Here is a 22,448-nt window from a genome sequence, read left to right on the forward strand (position 1 = left end):
CAAGTTAATTTTCGGGCTAATGGATTATCAGGTTAATTAATTAACTAACCTAACTCGGACTCTCCCAAGTCCATACCAAATCGCAACTTAAGGTTCAAATAATTAACATGCAACGTGTTTTGAATTTGGAGTCGCCACTAATCATTTTCGGTAGGTTGATTAGAAACCTAAATAAAATAGCGGGAGAAAACTATCTTATTTCCGCGAACCGGAGATTTTGAATTCGGGAATTTGGTTACGCTAGATTACTCTAACGCCCTTTCGGTACCATTTTCATGAAAAATATTTGATTTGGCAATTTTGATGGATTTTACTTGAAATTCAAAGATGCAATTTTTTTGGTTTTTTATCTTCTTTTTTATGATAATGTAAAACATTGAACTTTGTGCGATATACACCATGGATGATTTAGAAAGAAAGAAAACGCAGCCAAGCACGAGTATTTACAGAAATAAAGTAACATGTAATAATGCTAAAATTTGGAACACGTGGCATGTCTAAAATAAACAATCAAATGTTCAAATCAAACGATTACATTTTTGTAGATCGAGATGGAAAGGATTACCTTCTATTACACAAAATCTTACTCACATACACGTTATAGTTCCCTTCAAGATCTCGGAGCTGGAAGAACGCGGCTGTCGTCGAAAATGGCAAGGAATGGCGTTGTTGGGTGGCGAGAGGCGAAATATGTGTCGGGACTTGTCGAAGATGATGCTCGACTAAAACTCTTTTCTTCACTCTCGAATTTTCTCTTCTAATTTTTCTCAAGAACTCTCTTTTTCCTCTCTAAAAATTCCTCTAAAAAACTCTCTCAAAACTCTCTCAATTCTCTTCCACTCCCCCAAGAGCTCTCTACATTCTCTATCACCAAAATTCTCCTCCTCAATTCTCAAGAACTCTCCCTCTTTTATAGCCAAATTTCTCCACCCTTCATTCTTCATCTTCATTTCTTCACCTTCCATTTTCATCTTCCCTTCTTCATCTTCATTTCTTCACCTTCCATTTTCATCTTCCCTTATTCATCTTCATTTCTTCACCTTCCATTTTCATCTTCCCTTCATCACCTTCCCTTCATCATCTTCCCTTCTTCATCTTCCCTTCTTCGTCTTCTTTTGGTATATGCAATACGGTCCACGAAGTTCCATGTATTTGCAATGCATCCCCTGAAATTTTAAGTATTTGCAATACAGTCCCTAAAGTTTCAAATCTTCTCGGTGTATTTTTCCATCCCGTGCCTAGTTTAGACGCATGCTAAATTAAGTGTTCTGTTTGCCCAATTATATGCCAATGCAATGTACGCTAAAAATAAATATGTGAGATGATTTTTATTTAGAACTAAAATTAGTTCTAATTTTTATGCAAAAAAATAGATTAGTCAAAATTTAGGCGTCAACACAAGTCAAAAATCATTTTCGAGCCAAGCATTGAATTTGGGGTTTTCATTGAAATTCAAGCTATCAATTCATGAAAATACCCATTTTGGATGAAAAACATGTTGAGTGTTCTAAAAGTAAACAATGATCTTTGGAATTAACTTAGAAAAATAAAATGAACTTGAAATATAATATGAGAGAAGAGATAAAAGAGAAGTGGGAACAAATGTTAACTCTTTTTCACACTCCAATAAGTGTACAAAAGTCTCTATTTATAGGCTAGATGGTACATTACATTGAGAGAGGGAATGTATAAAGCTGTTCATAGAATGTGGAAGGTGATACATCCACATCATTCAATGTATATCAATGTATTTATAACATACATTGAAAAAGGGAAAAATTGTTCATGGAATGGTGGAAGGTGAAAACATCCACGTGCATATTAATGTATTTATAACATTTCCCCTTGGATGTTCACTTTTTATTATACACTGTTTAAACTGCCTCATTAAAAAATTGCCAAGAAAAATCTAGTGGGACAAAAAACTTGGTGAAGGGAAAAAGAGTACAATACGTATAATACTCCTCCTCATTTTAATAATCATTGCACGTAGGCTGCCTCATTAAAAACCTTTGGCAAGTAAAAACCTTTTGGGAAAAATAATTACAATGGAAAAAAAGAGTACAACCATAAATCTTATGGGTTCCATTCTTCGGGGATGGCTAATTTTCTTCCCTTGATTGAAGTAATCATCTAAGTTGACGCATTCCTATTCTATATACAAGTTTTTCAAATGTGAAAGTAGGTAGGGATCTAGTGAACAAATCTGCAACATTGTCGTGAGAGCGAATTTGATGGATATTTGTTGACACCTGATTTTTGATCATTTTTATTTCATTTTATTTTCAAAACAATTATTTAAAAATAAAAAAAAATCATAAAAATTGAAAAATCAACTTTGTAAGCCTTGGTCTAGCCTCAGGAACCAATTTTGAATAAAAAATATTTTTCATAATCTTTCATTTTTTTTTTCGAATTTATTTAATTAAAAAAATAACCAAAAAAATCATAAAAATACCATTCATGGTCAGAAAAATACAAAAAATAGTCCATATTTTTATTTTAATTCCATTTTCAGTTTGGTCACTTTAAATCTCAAAAATTCGATTTGGGTCATTATGTTCCTTCGCAAATGTAAACCTAAATCGAACATAAAAATTCTTTTTCAAGTCTTTTAATTTTCAATTTTTGCATCCCATAAGCTATGACATTGGTATCTAGAGCCTTGAGGTGCAATTAGGTCTGTTTGCCCTCCAATTCGGTCAATTTTGACTAAAAGGGCTTAATTGCACAATTTTCTTTCAATTTGGTCCCCGGTTTCACAAATCTTGAAATTAAATTTTATATGAGCATACCCATTAAAATCAAATACCTCTGCCCTATAGTTTTCATCATTCTGTATCCAATGGTGGTCTCAATTTGAATTGATTTGATCATTTGGCCTTTGAAAAGTGCAAAAATCGATTTTGGATCCTAAATGAAATTTGGGGTTTTCATCAAATTCTAAAGTAAAAAATTCACGAAAATACCCATTTTCAACAAAGAACGTACTGGGAAATCTAATCGTGACCTCAATTTCGCGAAAAATTGTCGAATTGAGTCCAGATTTGACCATTTTTGCAAAATTGGATCCACCGGATCGGACCTAACCCGACCCGGCAGATCCGGGTCTACAACTCATGCCCACAAGAAGCATGTTTGTCGCACGTTTCTCATGCTCTCTCTCGCGGCTCGCTCAATGACACCTCCCAGAATCTTCGTTTTGTCGTCTGCTGCACGAGAACGATACAAGGGGTGAGCTGGCTAACGGCCAGGAGAGATCGGGTAGAGAGAGAGAGAGAGAGAGAGAGAGAGAGAGAGAGAGAGGGGTACGAGGCCGAGGAGGGTACATGGTGAGAGAGGGAGCGCGTGAGCGAAGTGGAGGCGACCATTTCTTTCACAGAGGCATACAAAAAAAAGAGACATTCACAAAGAGAGAAGAGAACGAGAGAAAGCTAGGGAGAGAGAGTGCAGATAGAGGTGCTCGGCTGGAGACGATCCTTCGTCGGAAAAACAGAGCAAGAGAGGGACCGAGAGGAGTGTGAGCTGTGAGAGTGAGTTTCGTCCAATACCAACATTCGAAAGAACGCTCCAGGGCCTCAAGACTGTGGACTAGTCATCACTGAAGCTATAGCCTCTGCCCGTGACGTCGGAAAAGGTCGGTACTCGCCCGGTCTCTTCTTCCCCTATTTTTGCTCGCCACTGTTCACTATGAGCTGCACTCTATTTGGTTTGACTTGCTAAAAGGGGCCAAGTTGGATCCATACCGACGTTAGTTGCGATCCCTATAGGCATGTTTGCGTGTTAGCTTGCTTCGGTATTGCTTTTCGGGTCTCGTCCTACCATTTTAGTCGTGCCTTCTGGAAATGTCCACAAGGTGTTCGATGAAATGTCACCCCGGTTATGTATGGTTTCGGGTCCTCACCTGCATGACTCTCGACCTCATTTAGTGCGTTCTTAGTTCCAAATCACTCATAGAACAGACTTTGAGCCGCTTACGATGTTTGTCTTGCAGTGCACTACGATAGAAATCATGGCTGGAACTCCCATGGCGCTCAGCTCGGGCCGAGAATTCATCGGCGCCTTTCATGTATTCATCAGGCTTCAAGCGGACTCAGGTAAGCTTTTTACTTCTTTTGGGATGCTAATTGAATGAGCGGAATCGAATTTAGAGCGAAATTTTTTTCCACAAAAGCACTCGCCGGAACCGAGATTATGGACGTTCGGTTATTGGTGTTTCAGGCGATGTTTGGTTGTAAATTGGACATATGTTGGCATGTGTGGGTTGGGGATTCAAATGATGTTGAAATCGTGCCGTTTTTGCGTGTTTTGTACGTCGGATTCGACGTTCCGACGAGGCGCCAGCGATTATCATCTTCCCCAGCGAGGGGGGTTAACCGATCAACCTCTGTTGGCTGCTCGCCGCCGACGTGGCGCTCCACGTGGGCGGCTACGTCGGCAGATGGGGCCGGCCCCTTAGAATAATAAAGAGCCGGATCGGACAGCCGTGGTTGAACAACTTGTCGCGATCCAGTATTTTTCAAATTATTAAAATGTTTTCCTTAATTATAAAATGGATTTTCGAAAATAATAAAAATTTTGATCGGACGGTCACGAGTGTGCCATGTGTCACTCTTGGAGCCGTTCGATGAGGGTCTTTATTTTCAGATTATTAAAATCAAGATCGGATGTACTACGAGAGGGCACGTGGTACAACTTGGAGCGTCCGATGGGGGGTACGCGGTACAACCTTGAGCGTCCGATGGGGCTACTTTTGGATAAATAGAAAATTGATTAAAAAAATAGAAAAATAGTTGAAAAAATCAAAATGGTGTTGTTTTAGGCCGGTTCGGACCCTTAAGGTCGAACCGGGCGCCTGAGAGGCGCGGCCGGGGTTCAACCCAGTCCGATTTTTTTTAATTAATTAAAATTTCGGAATAATAATAAAAAATAAGAAAATTTCAAAATTCATAAAAAATAATAATAAATAATAAATAAAAAAAATCCAAAAAATTGAAAAGAATAAGACATGATTTAAAAAAAATCCCAAAAAATAGGAAATGACCACAATCAACTGGCCAAATCCTAATTTGGATAATTTGGCCCCCGAACTTTCCAAAAAATGACGATTTTGCTCTTTTGACAAGTCATTTCCAAAAAAATTCAGAAAAATTCTAAAAAATTTCCAAAAATAGAAAATGACCACGATCAATTGGCCATTGACTAATTAGGGTAATTTGACATCCAAAACTTTCAAAAAAAGAGGATTTCACTCTTCTCGCGAATCGTCTCCAAATCTTCCCAAGCTACCCTTGGCCCCGAATCACACTTTCTCTCGGCCCTTAGGGCTATACTAGGAAGCCCTTCATTGATTTTGATATGTCTCATTTCCATACCCGATTGAATTTTATTGATTGTGGTTGACAGGACTAGTCTTTCTGACCTGCATGAATCGCCCGATTCGAACTTACCTCACCCAAAACTACGCCCGCATGAAATCTTAGTTAGGAAAATCACTCACGTTAGGTACCGAGAGGGCGTTGGTAATGATACCAACGTAACCAAGTCTCCAAACCCGGAATCTCTAGTTCCGCGGAACCGATCGATCTCTCTTAATTGATTAGTGAGGTTTCCGATCCACCTTCCAAGAAAGACCGGTGGCAACTCCAAATGCACTCACACATCATACATGTCACCACATTAATTTTCGGGCGCGATCGACTTTTTTTGTCGAAAGCTCTAAAATTTACTCTCGCTATGATTTGGCATGGGCCTGGAAGGGCTCGCGCCGAGAGGGCTCCCGATCACATTTTAGAGTGGGGCCCGATTAGTAATGCATTAACCCAACTATCCCGTCGAGGTAGAGGTCTCGATGTTTGGAGGGTCGCGACTGATCGACGACTTCGCTGGGGACCAAACTCGGAATCTCTAGTTCTGGACCTTAAGTGAACTTAGGTCGTAATTAAAACGTTGAGTGATTTTTCTGACATATTTTCTGCATGCACTCTTGAAGGTGAGGTAAGTCCACTTTCGATAGGTGTTATATGATTTTGTAGGTTGGAGTGATAAGGGGGTGGCATATGTCGGACGTTGTCTTCAACGGGTTGGGTGTAGGAATATATGTTATGAGGGTGAATTTGAAGTGCTGATTTTCATATAAATTGTTGTGCATGCTCACCTACATATTTTGAGGATCATGACACTTTTGCACAAAACGCCCAAAGCCACGCCGCGAAATCATCCTTTTAGGTAGCCATAAATAGGGAATCAATATGCGAGGCTCTAGCGTCGGTTTGCGCTGGGGTTGACCATATTCGATCCCGCTTACTATTCGAGTCAATGATTCTACCCACTTATTATTGATTGCGCTTGTGGACGAATTGATCGATCCGAATAGTGGGAAGCCTTTACCATAGGTTCCTTACCCGTTACTTTTGATTTTTGGAAGTCGAGCCTCACTGGTCTCATGCGTATGTCTGTGGATGGTTGGTATACCCAAAATCAAAACTCATTAGGTAGCGCATTTGGTAAGATCCTTCCATTTCTCTATTGATTTACTTATAATTTCTCGTTTAATTCACTCATAATGTGCATAACATACTGCATTCATCAAATCCGATGGTTGAGTCCAATTTCATTTTTAGAGTGTGGATGGAATAAAGATGGCCTCCCCCAATCGGTCCAAGATCTCGGAGGTGTTCAAGTACGAGCGACGCACCATCTCGCCATCGAGCCTCGAGATATTCAAGGGGTTCCAGTCCCTCCGTTTCGTCCAAGGAAGGGATCTTATTGGGTGGAACCTCATCCAAGGAACGGATTGTTTCCACACCAAGTCTATCGAAGAGCTGAAACGCGAACACCAAAATGAGAGGATGTGGAATCGCTACTTGAAGGCGAGTGACTCACTCCACGAGGTGAAAACCGGTCCGAGACAACTGCCGGACGTTATTGAAGTATCGTCCAACGAAGAGGACCCTCCCTAGAGTTAGCCGTCCTCATCGATCTCTACTCATGTCTCATCCAACGAAGACGATGACCCGAAGTAGTCGGATCGAAGACACCAAGGATTCTCCCTGAAGACCCGACTTGGGGCATCTCCTTAGGTTCTCTAGGGTCGCATTCCAAGTGTCTCTTTCATTTGGAGTTATCGAGTCTGTATGGAGTATTCGCATGTGGAACTCCCTTCTATCTCTAGTACTTAGATTTTGGAGTCATGTCTAGGCGTCTTGACACCGAAATGCGATATTGAAATTTCTCTCAACCATTTGGATTTTTCCGTTCAATTGCATGTCTCACTCGGATGAAATTTTCATTATAACTCATTGTCGCGACCCTCCGTTAGAAAATTTATTTTAAAATCATTCCGGGGCGAGTAGGGTTAACGGGCCGATCCTTTTATATATATGACCCCGGTTGTTTGCGGGATTTTTAGGATCGCGGGTCTCTCCCAAGACCCATTACTCGAATCGCGATGTCGGAGAAAATTTCATCGAAATCGACCTTAGTGTGGTCGGGTGACATGTGCAATGTGTACATGCAATTGGAGTCGCCACCGATCAATTTATTGGAGGGTATGATCGGAAAACCCTACCGAGCGGTCGGGAGAAACCGTTCGGTTCTACGAGAACTAGAGATTTGGATCCGGGGACTTGGTTACGCCAAGATATACCTTGACGCCCTTTCGGTTACCGATGTCGAGTGATTTTCTAACCTATGAATTCATGCAGATGAAATTTTGGGTGAGGTAGATTCTAACGATCTAAGGTATTCATGTAGATGGGAATTTTTTATTCTAGCAATCACAATCAAAAATTAAAAGCACAATCAAGACAATCAAAGTCAATCAAATCAATCAATCATATAGACATATCTAAATGGCCCATCGACCCACGTAAATGTCAAATTTGGGTTCAGAGATGGTTCGGGAAAATTTGGGGGCGGAAGGCCCGGAAGGGTAGAACGGTCATTTTTGGGGGTTCGGGACTCGAAAATCACAAAATCGGGGTCGGGCCAGTTGAATGTAGCCATTTCCCATTTTTTGTGATTTTCTAGAATTTTTCTAATTTTTTTAATTTTTTTTTGGACTTTTATTTATTTTTAAAAAAAGTTGGGAATTTTCCGGATCGACATAGGTCGACCCTGGAAGTCTCAAAATTTTCGATCCAGACTATAAGAGTCCTGAATCGATCCAGAAATTTTTAGAAATTTTTTGGGAAAATCCGGGTATTTTTATGAATTTTCTAAGTATTTTTACAATTTTTTTGGAGTTTTTGGAAATTTTTATGTATTTTTATTATTTTTTTATTAATATTCTGGACCGGGTCAAACCGGTGAACGACCGGTCAACCCGGTCCAAACCGCCCGCAGACCTCTCGGACTCAAAACGGCATCGTATTACATTTATTACCTATTTTTTGATTTTTTGAATTTATTTTCTAATATAATTTCCTATTATTAGAAAATATATAAAAGAAATGGTTGGCTGAGATCAATCCCAGATTCAATCTCAACCGTCGACTCGCCTAATTCAAAACGACGCCGTGTCGGCCTGCTTATCCTAAATGACACCGCATGAAATAATAAACGAATGGCTGCGATTCAAACTTAGATCTAATCTAAGCCGTTCGTTCACTTAAACCCCAAACGACGTCGGATCAATTATTACGTTAAACGGTCACGATCACTCCCGGACTTAATCCGGACCGTCCGTTCCATATACGCCCTAAACGACGTCGCAACTATTAACTAAAACGACACCGTTTTCACATTTTTGTTTTTACGCCTAATATACTAATATTCCAAAATACAAAAATCAAGATCCGACGGTCCGGAATCAAACCTATCTATTAATCTGGACCGTTGGATCAAGGTCGACTCAACCCGCTCGCACCAACGGCCGAGCCGAGTCGGCGACACCTCGAACCTATCAGACCTCGACACGTCGGACTTTGACCAGTTGACCACCACGTCTGCATCGTCTTCTTCCTCGCGACGACACGAGAACGGACGGCCGAGGCTCTTCCGGCGAGATCTAACGGTGAGATCTTGCCGGAATGACTCGATACCACCGCCGATCGACTCGCCTAAGCTTCTAGATCAAAATATCTAAAAATCAAAGAATTTCATCCGTCGAGTCAACGGGAATCAAGCTTACACGATCCCGGCCTCGCCAAGTTCAAACACTCAAGCCAGAGCATAATCATCAAATTCATTCACAAGCGAGCATACTTAGAGGCACATAACACTTACCTCAAGCTCGGATCGAGCTTGCAATGGCTAGATTTGCCTGGCCGAAGTCCGACTGGACCGAGCAATGTAGGAGGTTTGACTCGCGCAATTCAAGGAAGATCAATGCAAAAATAGAGCGCAATTGTGGTTAGTGATGCTCGGGGATAAAAACACACACATCAATTGACAGAATCATGGTTAGGAAATCGAGATGCCATGATCGCACAGTAACGATTCTCGAAGCTCGACTTACCGTTTCTGGCGGTTGTAAGCCGATTGAGCCGTGCCGATCGACTCCTCCTAGCTCGGGCGAGCTTCCGGTGGCGGTACGATGCTCCGATTTGGCCTGGATTGGCTGGGACGAAGTTTGAAAGCCTCGGTTCGCAACTCTGGTTATGGCCTCGCCGTAACCTCTCTCTCTTGCTTTCTCTCTCTTTCTCTCTCTATTCTGTTTCTTCACGAGCACGAATGAGCCTCCTCTTTGCTCTGGAACCTTCTTGGCCTTTTATACCAAGTTTTTGAATTGGCGCGCGCACGGGCGAGCTTGGCCGAGCTGTCCACACGTGTGCATACGCGCAAATGGGTCGCCGGACGGCGATGGAATCCCTTAGGATTCCGTCCGCGTCCGTTAGGCCTCCGTTGATCACAAAACGAGTGTTAATTTGACACGGGTTGCATAATGTTGACTTTTTGCCTCGCCGGAGCTTTGACCGGCGATTCCTCCGTGCTCCGGCGGCCATTGGCCGTGCCGCCGGTGGCAATTGACGCGTATTGAACTCGTGCACAAAAGCCCTAGGATAATTGATTCAATTATGCACGAATTGACCTCCAATTTGGCCGTTGAATCTCACCATACAAACCTGCAAATCGCACAGCTGAGTTGGGGAAGATGACACTGTTTGGACCGGTTCGACCGGTCCGACCGGCGGTCCGACCGGTCCGAACCGGTTTAGGCGGTGAATTTCATAGAATTTTCAAAATTAATCGAAATTGAGTGGGAATTTTTGCAATTAAACTTCAAAATTGGACTTAGGGGCCTGGATATTATCTAGAAATGCAATTTTGCCCAAAAGTTCTTATCAATTTGCACAAAAACCCCAAATTTTTCTAAGTTGACAAATTGGGGAAAAGTTCAATTGAGTGTCAATTTGATCAAATTGGACCATGATACCTATGCCAATTGATTCAGAATGTGTAAAAACCTAGGGGGACGGTTCAATTTTGCCACGAAAGTCCCTCAATTAAAAGTAATTTCAAAAATTGGCAAGTTGAGGGACTAAATTGCAAAGAATTTTAGGGATTTTTGTGCAATTCGTGCAATTCGCGCAATTGAGGGTGTAATTGATCAAATTGAAGTTCAAAGGGACTGCAATTGAATGTCTAGACCTAAAATGTGAAAAAATTGCAAATAAAAAGACTCAATTTGTATTTTTTGTGCAAATTCAACTTTGGGTATTATGAAGAAACACCTAAAATTGAACTCAATTTTTGATTTTTCATGAGGCCAATATGAAAAGGGAATTAAATGAAAAATATTGGACATTTCTGTGTATTTTTGCGACCTCGAAAAGTATTTGTTTTATGAATTTTCTAATATTTTCCTATTTTCCGAAAATATTAAAAAATGTGAAAAATATGAAAAATTATTTTTTATTCCAAATTGGTTCCTTAAGCTTGGCCAAGGCTTCCAATGTTGATTTTTTAATTTTTTGATTTTTTATGAATTTTTGGTGAATTTTGGAAAATAAAACTAAAGAAAAATTGATTAAAAATCGGGTGTCAACACTCATACTTGACATGTTTAACGCAAGTACGAGAATCTAATCCTCATTTCATGGTGCATGAGGCATGGAACTGAACCGACTTGTATCATGCATGAGCATATCATTTGCATTGCAATTCCCGTCCAACTCATTATATCCTTTAGTGGAGCTTGGGTTGGAACCCTCATTCGATATCCTCCTTAATTGGATAAGGGAACTTAACCCTTGCCACAACAAGAGGAAATAACGAGTTGAATGAGTCTTATAACTTAGTAATCCATAATAATTTATTTCGGGCATCATTTTCATATTCTAAACTCGATGGAGAAAGACGATATCCATGTCATTTCGGTTCCGCATAGAGAGTTCTTGATTTGGTAGGGCCGCTTCAACGAGATCAACTAGACCTCAATCAAGCAGAGACTAGGACATCTTATAAATCTCCTCAAAGGGAAGTATCAGTCGGCACTTATACAAGCACCGGCACGATTTTGGAATCCAACCACACCGACCTTTAATTTCGAAGGCTTGGAGATTACGCCTACATTGGAGGAGTACACAACCGTCATCGGAATTAAATTCGGGGACCAACTAGTCCAACCCCCTATAGGTTTCGATCCTTCCAAACTACTCTCCAATTTCCTTCACCTTAAACCTTCCGAAATCGAGAAAATCTTCAAGGCCAATTCTGGTAGATTCTCGTTCTTGTTCCTATTTGACAACTACTCCAACCTTCCTATTGACACTAGTCATAGAGCTGGAAAGGTTTTCATTTTAGCCTTCTTCGGGTTCGTCCTATTCCCTACTTCTAGGACCATGTTCAATCCTCTCATCGTCTACATAGTTTAGTAAGCATGTGACCAATTGGACTATTCCCATCCGGTCCTCATTGAAACCTTCCTATCCCCGAACCGTTTCAAAATCGCTTCCCACCGTTCTAAGTTCGCTCGAAAAGTCATCTTCTAAGCCCTCAATGGTCTTCTCTATATGTAGATCACCTCCCATCTCAAAAGCCTTAAACTCCATATGGGTTGCTATGAAATCAGCGAGCATGTCTATCCCATTAGATCATTCCTTAAGTGCCCATTACTCATTACTAATCGTTCTTTCAACGATTGGTACAACCTGTTGGAGAAACTAGAGCCAAAGCAAATCCGATGGCGGTTGCGCGGCCTAGGATATACAAGGTTCACATTACCACCACCGACGGAGGACCGATCTTGCTATTGAGATTTACTGGAGCTGTGTCATACTATCCGATCCTCGTCGTCGGGCAATTTGGCATGCTACAAGAGATCCCTCGCCCGAGTCATCCCGACGAGTACGCCTTCGACCTCCCTCATGGAGCGCTTACCAAGGAGAACAAGACGTACTTTCAAGCTAAGATTGAAGCCATAGAACAGATACTGAAGGATTCCCCTCTTCGGGAGGTGGAATGGCCGGATAAATTGAGCGATGAGATGGGCCTCCACATGGCCTCCGAGGAATACATCCGGGCCTTCAAGAAGAAAAGCCGGACTCCCAAGAAGATTTGCCAAACTCCCATAGAGCCGTATGTCCTTGAGTATATCATCCCGTACATACCAAGAGTGGAGCCATACGTACCGGAAGACGTAAGATCGTCCACCTATCCTGAAGACGAAGAGTTTTATGACTAAAGACCAGACCTCCATGGTGATTCCGGAAGACGACGGATGATGGGAATCCGGGGCTTGGATAGAGAAACTTCCTATCGAGTTTAGTGTATCATAGCATTTTCATGATGCGTTTTAACAAATACTCTTTCAAAAGTCCTTACTTGTAATGAATGCTTTTAATTTACGTTTATGCATATGAGACATCTTTTCGATATCATGGATTACTACCTTCGAAATAATATGCCTATTTGTGTGAACGACGCGGAAGGCCTTGTATGAGGAGGCACATTCACCATCAAGCCGTCATTCATATCATGACATTATTAAGAAGGCCTCACGTTGTGTGATCCTTCCTTTATTTCAACATTATTGATTCCAATCTTTTCAAACAAGTGATTCTCGATCACGAGGACTCGAGTGCAATCTCGCTTATAGGCTTGTATGGAGCGAAGCGAGGTTGGTTCTTGCCTTGGAAATCTGGAAACATGAATGGATAAAATGGCTGAAATGATGATCGAAATGAAGGCTATGTTCATTGCAACTAATGCTAGACCCGCTCTACCGATCGATCTCAACCAAACTGCAGACCGGCACATACCCACTACTTCTGATGCAAGTGGGCCGGGTGGGGCAAATCCCGCGACTAATCCCGGCCAGGCTCCGAATGTTGAAGTCCCGCCAAAGGCCTCCCGAGTCTTGATTGACCTAGAGAAAAGTAGAAGGAGAAACCTCGTCACTAAGGTTGACGACGGGGTCGAAAGGATAGCCAAGATAGAGGAATGTTTGACCTGTCAAGGGTTCGAGCTATCCAAGTTCGACAAGATCACGCCCTTTGCAAAGATCGAAGTCCCAACGAACTATAAGGAACCTGATTTTTCGAGAAAGTATAACATGACCGGTTATCCCAAGACCCATCCGAAGTACCGCCTGTACAAAATGGCTAAGTATTCAGGCTGCGTACCTCTACTTATCAACACTTTTCAAGAGAGCTTGGCCGGTGCTGCTCTGTCGGGGTATGTAGAATTGGACATCCAGAGGTACGGCAATTGGGATGAGTTTGTAGGAGAGTTCTTGCGCCAATACAAGTTCAATGCGATGACGGCCCCGACTAGGGAGGACCCGCTTAGAACCGCTAAAGGAAGGAATGAGAGAGTTCATTTGTACGCCTAAAGATGGAGGGCCTTGGGCACTTAGGTTAAACTGTCGATACCCAAAGAGGAGTTGGTGGATATTTTTTTGAAGGCGTTACCGTATGACTACTTTGAAAATCTAAACACGTCCGGATGCCGGACTTTCGCACATCTGATCAAGGTGGCGGAGAGACATGAGTGGGCAATTAGAGAAAGGCGTGCGCCTAAAGCGGCTCTTAAGCGGCAATTTTCGGTGAAGAAGGAAAACGAGCCGAATATAGAAGTAGCTTTTGTTTTCAACCTATCAAGACCCAAGAAATTTGAAGACTTCGTCCTAACCCAAGGGAATGTCTGTTGGATGGCCTAGAAGGTTTTCCAACCAAGGAAGAGGGGTCATCCTTCGTTCTTTATGCCACTCCCTCTTTCAATGTCGAAGTTGCTCCCCAAGATCCTCGAAGCGAGGTTGTTAGCTAAGAAGCTGCTGAGGGCAAGGCCGCCAAGGTTCCCAGGATTTGACGAGAACCAAACCCGTGTATACCACATGGGTGAAAATGGGCATAATGTGGATAACTGTCAAGCTTTGCAATATAACGTACAAGCTCTCATCGATAACCACCTATTGGAGTTCGACGGAATGGACCCGAATATCTAGCAAAAGCCTTTGCCAGAATATACCGTAACCGCCGTATTTGACGTTGACTTGGGAGGCGATCTGGACTTCCTTGTAAATATACCCAATATGAAGGCGGTGTTGACCGTAGCTTCTCGGTGCACTGAACAGGGCAAAATCATGAGGAAGCAGAAGATGTTGTGCCTGTCCAAGCTGACTAACATGGGTGTTATCGGGAAAATTGATGACCGTTCCTTTACGGGGTATTACATGAGGGTCAATATGGACTCAAGGCAATTTGTGATAAAAGCCACTAGAAAAGAGATCTGGAACGTTCACTTGTTATATTTACTGAATATTATGGATGCCGAAGAGGTTGAGGAGCTAGACGAATATGAGAGACACCAGGAGAAGGCACGTTGGGGTGACGGGAAGTCCATTCGAGAGGCCATCCGAAGAGGTGAGATAGTCGACAACTTAGGGCAAGACAGTGGGGGTTACAACTTCAAGGTGTCGTACTCCATCCCTCCTAGCTTTTTCTTAGATCCAGAGGACATAGTTCCTAACGGTTGGGGAGGTATGATGACCCTCAAGAGCTGGAAATAGCGGGGGTAGTTGATGAAGCGCCCCCTACGCAGCTGAAGGTGACCAATGGATGCACACATGGCTAGCCAACATAGAGACATGGCTAGCTGGCACGTTGAATATCTTGACAGACTTGATCCAAAAAATGATGATTGATGAGCCTGTACAAAACCACTTTATGCTAATGGAACACGGGAAAGGACTGGATAGGCAGAATTGCAAGATTGTCGAGCTAGAGGGCCGGTATCGTGACCTGACTAGCGGTCTTGCCAAGGTAAAGGCCCTTGTGAGCTCCCTTACTTCACGGGTTAAAGGCTCCCTCTCCGAGGCATGTTGACAATATCGCGTTCCACCGGACATATAATGGAGACGGATATCTACGAGCGCATGTCCTATATTACTTGAGGATGGTTTTTGGCCTCGCTAGGGACGAGGAGGCACTCATTCGGAATTTTGGGCTCAATCTGGATGGCCCCGCCCTAACATGGTTTCTCACCTTCAACCATCACCAATCCATCACCGGGGATGAGTTCATTGCTCAATTTCTAGAAGAATATGACATTAGAGAACCATTCCAATTCACTCATGAGAACTTGATTTACATGGAGAAAGAAGAGGATGAGGACTTCGGGTTCCATGTGCACAGGTGGAGGAAGATCGCTGCAAAAGTATATCCCCCATTGACGAAGGAAGAATTGGTGGAGTGCTTCACGAAAGCCATGCCGCGCAAGATTGCGGTGTCCATCTGCGCCTATTTATATCAACCGTTTACTCACATAATAGAAGAGATGTAAAGAATAGAATGAGCTTGGCACCGGGATCGAATCCGAGGCTCAAAGGTTTCTAAGTCGGAGAGTGCGGTCCAATTCCTAAAGAGAATGAACAAGGAGTTTCGACCCTCTAAGTTCGGTTCCAAATCTGCTGAGACGTGCCCACCCGGTTCAAGGGAGGAATACAATTCGGAAGAGCTATATTTGAATGGATCAACTTGCATGGTCGAAGGTATAACTCCATTGGTAATTAACCTCGCCGAGATTGGTGTCACACGTGAAAGGCACGACGATGTCAAGGCGGGAATGGATGAGGGATCTAGCAAATCCCCCGCAGACGAAGTCACGAAACATAGACCCTGCGTAATTGCCCTTCCTATTGTAGAGGCCTACGACCCCAAGGCGGTACGCTAGAACTACGGCACCGGTGATGTAGACGCTATCACCCGCTCCGGGAAATGCCAAGTCCAAAAGGAGGGAGAAATGGAAAAGAGAGGTGTAACGAAAAAAGGATGCCGGACTAGTCCCGGCAATTGTGAGAACTAGTGAGTTCGAGGTTGTGGAACAGTTGAGAAAGATGCCCACGCAAATTTTTCTTCTTGAACTTTTGAAAACTTGAGAGAAGCATCGGAACGCACTTATAGAGGTGCTCAACGAGGCTCATGTGCCATAAACAATCAATGAAGTCTAGCTAGAGGACTTTGTTGGCTCGGTCCTATTGAAGGATCATGTGTCCTTCTCTGACGAGGACTTTGTACTAGAAAGGCGTAGACATAACAAAGCGCTGTACATATCGGTAATTTGCCGCGGGAAGAGAATATCTCGGGTTCTAGTAGATAATGGGTCCGCCTTCAATATATGCCTATTGAGTACCCTTAGGAGTCTAGCGGTGAAATAGGACTCACTTAGAACGTCAAAGTCTACCAGTCGAGCGTTCGATAGTGCCAAAAGCGAAGTCACGGGAGAAATTGAGTTATCGATCACCGTGGGCCCGACTGAATTTCTGATTAGTTTTCAAGTCATGGACATCCCAGTGTCGTTCGGGTTACTATTGGGGAGACCCTAGATTCACATGGCTGGGGTAGTCCCGTCCAATCTACATCGGAAAGTTAGAATGGTAGTAAACGACAAGCTAGTTACCATTTACTGCGAGACTAACCACCTAGCAGGCCATATAGACGCTATTCCATGAGTAGAACCTTCATCTAGAGAACAATTAGGTTTATGATGAAACCTAGAAATCGATCACCGATCCAATTTGAGTACCTCTACAGGTTAGACCTCAACATAAAGCGAAGAGTAATAGCAGCAAGTGATTGAGTTTAGTAGTTCTTCATATAAAATTATTGACTCTAGAGATACGATAATATGGAGAAGACAAAATTGTTTCAAGCACCGACGAAACCAGAAGACCCCTTGTTTCAGAGAGAGGAGGACGGGTTATTCACATTTCATTTGATAGTCAGAGGCGAATTGAAAGCTAAGCAATAGTAATTCGAAAGATTCCCCGGGGAAAAAATAGAGATATCTCCTACGTTACCCGTAATATGTGGAAGTATCAACGTAATTTCATAGAGTCATTCGGTCCGAATGCTACATGAAGAACATAAGCTAGATGACGGAACGGGAAGACCTAGGATGTAGAAGATCATAACATGGGTGATTCGGCAGATTTGGATTCCTTTATATCCACTCATGGAGTACTTCATTATACGATATATATATATATATATATATATATATATATATATATAAGATCCATTTGTATAGATATCATTATTTACATCCGGAAAGCTGTATGCTTTGGAAGAAGCTTGTACGGTTTGGGAAGGGGTTTTGATTGATCAAAAAGAAGAATTTACTTCAACCCATATGCCCTTAGGCACGACCATACATAACATAGAAATCACACTTGAAAAGGGTGGACAATTAGCTAGAGCAGCGGGTCTTGTAGCAAAACCGATTGCAAAAGAGACGCAATCGGCCACATTAAAATTACCTTCTAAGGAGGTCCGTTTGATATCCAAAAACTGCTCAAGAATGATCGGACAAATGGGGAATGTTGAGGTGAACCAGAAAAAGTTGGGTAGAGCCGGATCTAAATGTTGGCTAGATAAGTGTCATGTAGTAAGAGGAGTGGTTATGAACCCCGTAGACCATCCCCATGGGGGTGGTGAAGGGAGAGCCCCAAATGGTAGAAAAAACCCACAACCCTTTGGGGTTATCCCGCACTTGGAAGAAGAAGTAGAAAAAGGAAGAAATATAATGATAATTTGATTCTTCGTCGTCATAGTAAATAAAGGAGAAAATTGAATTTCTTTCTTCGTCTTTACAAAAAAAAAAGGAGTAATTAATCGTGACACATTCACTAAAAAAAAAAAATCCTTTTGTAGCGAATAATTTATTAAGAAAAATTTGGTGAACGACGAGAATTGAACCTACGCATGGTGGATTCACAATCCATTGCCTTGATCCACTTGGCTACATCCGCCCCTACTATTACTAGTATTTCTATTTATTTTTATTTAAAAAAGTATTCAATTAAATTAATTTTGAATTAAATAAATTAAGAATGGAAAATATTTCATTTTGATTGTGAATTTTTAACATTTTTTACCTTACTTATGAGAGACAATTCACTAAAAGATCGAGGGATAAGTAATTCGACTTATTCACATCCGGATCATGAATGTTTGGAATCCATATTATGCAAGGAGACATTGCTTTTGCTAATTCGAATTGAAGGGTAATATAAAATCGGTCTATTTCCGGCATCATATCCATAGTTAGCGCATTCATCCTAGTTAGAAGTTCCAGCTTTGTACCAAGGTCACAATCAATATCGTCACTATCCTCAATATGGTTACTATCCTCAATATCGGTATCATCAATAAGAAAACCTTTAGGCTTGTTATCCAAGACCTTTTTCAGAAATACTGTAATGAAAGGAACATAGGAGTTTGTTGCTAGGTATTTGACCAAATAGGATTGTTCGGTTCCTATAAAACCTATCATTAAAATACCCCTAGAGGGGGATAGGGCTAAGCGGAGTGAAAAGGGTTTTCCATGAGACTTGAAATGAAAACTATTAGCCCCACACGAGATTAGTTCGGCACACAAAAGTTGCAGTCTATAACATTCACTAAAAAATTTGCATCGGGAACTTCTCTCCTCATTTTTGTATAAATATTAATTCATTAATATAATAATAATATTATTATATTATTAAGATATTAGAATCAGTAACATGTCATAGTTAGTTCATAAAGTTGACCAACGATCAACAATACAAAAATTCGGTGACTACATTCGGTAAGAGATAATATTATTTTTTTTTTCCAAAAATTCATACCTCACCAAATCTAGTTCGGTGACTTCCTGACCCCACCGATTCCTTTCGGTAACTCCCATAAACAACTTTCATGTAGAACATTAGTGACTTTGACACTCAAACAATTTCTATATTCAATTCCCATATCAACTATAAAACTAATAACTACCCATATATATATTCACTCTTTTCATCCAACGTATTGCCGATTCTTAAAAAACATAACAGTCCAACTCCCATTTTCTTAACAAATCAAAACATAACAATTTAGCACGTTAGCTTTACAAATCGAAACATAACAATTCATATATACCAACGTGTAACTAAATTAGTAAACAACAAGCAACCAAGTCCAGAGCATCAAGTAGATCATTCTAACTTAGCGCTTAGAGTTTTCACTTACCTTAAAGATAACTTGAGCCAAAAATTGAAATTTTAGTTTCCTTCAAATTAGGCAAACAAAATCGAAAATCAACATATGTTTTATTTCGAAAACGACAAAATTCTTTAATAGAAAGTGATAAGAGCCAATAATATACCTTGTCCGATATTGAACGACGATGGCAGAAACTTTTAGTAACACAATCGTGGGACCTTCGTTTTATTCACGGAATTGAAAGTGAAATAGTGGAGAGAGTGAATAGAAGTTATTAAGTGCAGTGAATGAGTGGGGACCTCACTGCCTTTTATATAGAAGCTTCTAGTCCATTCGGCAAATGAAGAATGAAGAAAACTCAACCGTAGTTAAAGAAATTAATTACCTTGGGATTAAAATAATGATTACAAGAGCATGTAGCCCTATGAGACTAATTCAAGTGGCACCTAGGTTTATAGGTAGGGTACTTGTTTAATTTGATTAGTTACAAGAGGGGATATTTTAATGAATGAAAGGAAGGAGTGATTTTCCGTTCGGCTAAGTTTTGGGTGAATCATTAGGGTACATTTATGAACTAAGGCCAAATTTGTTGAGGCAATACATGACCTCAACTCTCCCAAGCATCATCAGCAAGCTAAGGAATGAAATATTCACCGGGTGGCAAAAGAACAATCGCTACATAAAGAACAATTAGTGTCCATTTAAAAAATAGATTCGTTAGAAAAATATTTCAAACCTATCAAAAAGTTTTGTGAAATTTACCGAACGTAGATAATCATATATATTTTAGTAAATTTAAAATCTACTACTATTTAATACGTAACTCAAAGCATATCAATCTTTATTAATAATTAACGTGGGACAATGTATTTCGTCACCATTCTTTAAAATTGATATGAAAATGATTATCGAGCATTCAAAACATGTTTCTTGAGAATTATAGACACGAAAATATATTTCATGTATCCGCTAAACTACATATCACCCCACATAAATTCTCACGTGCGACAAATATTGCCTATGTATTTCTACACAATATAATGTAAGAATTTTCAGGATGTCACAACTCTTCCCCTCTTAAGAAATTTCGTCCTCAAAATTTAAAATTACCTGTTCACTCAAAAAATTGTGGATGCTTGCGCCTCATGTCATCCTCACTTTCCCACGTTGCTTCTTCCATATCGTGATGTTGCCACAAAACCTTGGCTAAAGGAATAGTCTTGTCCCTAAGGACTTGTTCCCTTCGATCCAAAATTTGTGCTGGCTTCTCCTCGTAGGTTATCCTTTCGTCCACTTCGATCGTCTCGAAATCTAATACATGTGTAGGATCTGGTTCGTACTTTCTCAACATGGACACATGAAAAACGTCATGAACATTGGAAAGTTTGCGATAGTGCTAACCCATATGCTAAATCTCCAACTTTCTCGAGAATTTCAAAACGTCCAATAAATCTTGGACTTAACTTGCCTTTCTTTCCAAATTGTGACACGCCTTTCATTGGTGACACCTTAAGGACTACATGATCACCAACGTTAAACTCCAATGGCATTCGACGTTTATCGGCGTAACTCTTCTGTGGACTTTATGCGGTTATAAGTTAACCACGAATCACTTTCACCGCATCTGATGTGATCCGAACTAACTCTAGTCCCGTCGGTTTTCTTTCTCCCACCTTGTTCCAACAAATAAGAGTCCCGCAAGCTCTTCCATACAGTGCTTCAAAATGAGCCATGCCAATGCTTTGTTGAAAACTATTGTTGTATGCGAACTCCACCAAAGGCAAGTGGTCATCCCAGCCACCTTGGAAGTCGATTACACATGCTCGCAACATATCGTCTTTATGGTTCTTTCTGATTGACCATCAGTTTGAGGATGAAAAGCAGTATTATGCTGAAGTTTAGTTCCTAATGCAACTTGAAGACTCCGCCAAAAATTCGCAGTGAATCTTGGGTCTCGACCCGACATAATGGTTACTGGTACTCCATGCAATCGAACTATTTGTTGGACATATACTTCTGCATACCTACGTAATGTATAATCTATTCGAATCGCCAAGAAGTGCGCAAATTTAGTCAAACGATCCACTATCACCCAAATGGAATCATGACTTTTTTGCGTTCTTGGTAAACCTTGAACAAAATCCATCGTGACATGCTCCCTCATTCATTCAGGTATTTCCAATGGTTTCAACACTCCACCTGGCTTGCAATGTTGAGCTTTCACCTGTTGACACGTTAAACACCTCAAGACATGTTTAACTATGTCCACCTTCATGCCATTCCACCAATAATATTGTCGAAAATTTTGATACATCTTCGTACTTCCTAGATGGACACTATAATTACTTTGGTGGGCTTTTGACAAGATTTCATTCCATAATTCAATGTTATTAGGTACGTAGAAACGCCCATGGAATTTTAGAATTCCATCTTTTGACACCCGAAAAGCAGGCCTTTTTCCTTCTAATGTGTCTTCTCGGATTTTTGAAATTTCTAAATCCATTTGCTGTAGAGCCTTGATTCTTTGCGTAACCTCCGGTTCAATTCTAAGAGTAGCTACTATATTTGAAAGGCTACTTATGTCATACCCGAACTCCGAATCTCGAGCCTTTTCAAGTAACATCCACTCCTTGACCATCATACGCGCAACCATTTGAGTAGGCTTTTGATCGAGAGCATTTGCGACTTTATTCGCCTTTCTTGGATGATACAGAATCTCACAATCGTAATCCTTCAATAATTCAATCCAATGCCGATGTCTCATATTCAATTCTTTCTAGGAGAACAAATACTTCAAACTCTTATGATCTGTATAAATTTCAAATTTCTCTCTATACAAATAATGCCTCCATATTTTCAATGTAAACACAATTGCAACAAGCTCTAGATCATGGGTTAGATACTTCAACTCATATAGCTTTAATCGCCTTGATGCATATGCAACAACCCTTCCATGTTGCATCGGGATGCAACCAAGTCCCTTATGAGATGCATCACTATAAATTACAAAACGTCTAGATCCCGAGGGTATTGTCAAGA

Source organism: Rhodamnia argentea, chromosome 8, assembly GCF_020921035.1.
Source record: "Rhodamnia argentea isolate NSW1041297 chromosome 8, ASM2092103v1, whole genome shotgun sequence".
Taxonomy (NCBI): Eukaryota; Viridiplantae; Streptophyta; class Magnoliopsida; order Myrtales; family Myrtaceae; genus Rhodamnia; species Rhodamnia argentea.